The following is a 1,160-nucleotide window of genomic DNA, read 5'->3' on the forward strand; positions in this document are numbered from 1 at the left end:
CTATGATATCAAATATATAAAATATAAAACTACTTATGGTCAGGGCCGCAATACACGTAGGCGCCGCCCGCCCCCTCCACGTGGTGGGTGGGTGGTGGACTGGTGGGCCTGGCCGACTCTCCTCGCCGTGGCGAAACCGCGTGTCCTGCCCGGCACGCACAGCACAGCTTGGCCATAGCTCAGCCCAGGTGACCGTTGCGCTCCGCAATCCATGCATCCATCCAGCCCGATCGATATCTTCTCCCTCTCCTCTCTCGTCTCCCTTCACTTTCCCATCGGGAAAACCTCCTCCGTCTCCCTCCGCCCCTTTTAAACGGAACGGAAGCAAGCAGAGTTCCATCCAGATAGATAGATAGATAGATATACTACTAGTGGTGGTGGCACCGGCAGCAGAGTTTGAGCCGAAGCAGAGCATCGAATCCGGGCGCGGCTGCTCGCGGACGCAACCGCCCGCCGGCAAGCAATCTGCCCCGCCACGCCAGGCCAGGCCAGGGGAAGAGACCAAGGAAGGCTGCGGGGGAAGCAAGGAAGCAGGTAGCACCACCACAGATACCAGCAGCTCCTGCTTTTTTGGGGGGGAAAAGGAACACGCCGCCGCCGCCGGCAGCGAGGGAGATCGACAGCCCAGGTCCGCTCCTCCCCCTTCTTCTTCCTCCACCTGCTTGCTTCTTCTCCCCTCCTTCGCTCTCTCTTGCTTGGATGGATGGGATGGTAGGGCTGGAGCGCTTTCGGCGCCGCCGCCGACCAACTGTTCGTCCGATTGCCCACAAGGGACACGTACCGGTAGGTATTCGCTCCCCAGCCGCCGCAGATCCTGTACCGCGCAACCAAAAGAGCCAATCGTTTCTCGTCCACCCCGCCCGGTAGCTGCTCGCTCCAGTTCCGCGCAGCAAATTTGGATGTTTCGTCATCTGGTACCTGCTCGCTCCAGTTCCGCGCGGCAAATTTGGAGGTCTCGTCTCGTCATCCCCCCCGCATGATTCCAGGCTCCGCGCATCATCAACAATTCATCGTCCTGTCCGCATTGCTGGAACAAGAGGAGCCAAAACAAATACGATATATTTTTTATAGTCTTTTTGTTCGCGAAATCTTAGCCGCTAAGCAACGCCGCTGGCCAGAATTATTTCCCCTTCTCCGTGCGTCTACCACCACCATCTTCC

The 1,160-nt window shown here is 58.4% G+C and overlaps 1 protein-coding gene across 1 annotated transcript in view; it reads left to right on the forward strand.

Moving 5' to 3' along the window:
* Positions 1-263: 263 nt before the first annotated feature.
* The window catches only part of LOC123179932 (CSC1-like protein At3g21620), a gene marked incomplete in the record, with an annotated part of 7,505 nt that continues 6,608 nt past the window's right edge, over positions 264-1,160 (forward strand). The window contains 1 exon segment of the mRNA XM_044591842.1: positions 264-351.

This window comes from Triticum aestivum, chromosome 1D (assembly GCF_018294505.1).
Source record: "Triticum aestivum cultivar Chinese Spring chromosome 1D, IWGSC CS RefSeq v2.1, whole genome shotgun sequence".
NCBI lineage: Eukaryota > Viridiplantae > Streptophyta > Magnoliopsida > Poales > Poaceae > Triticum > Triticum aestivum.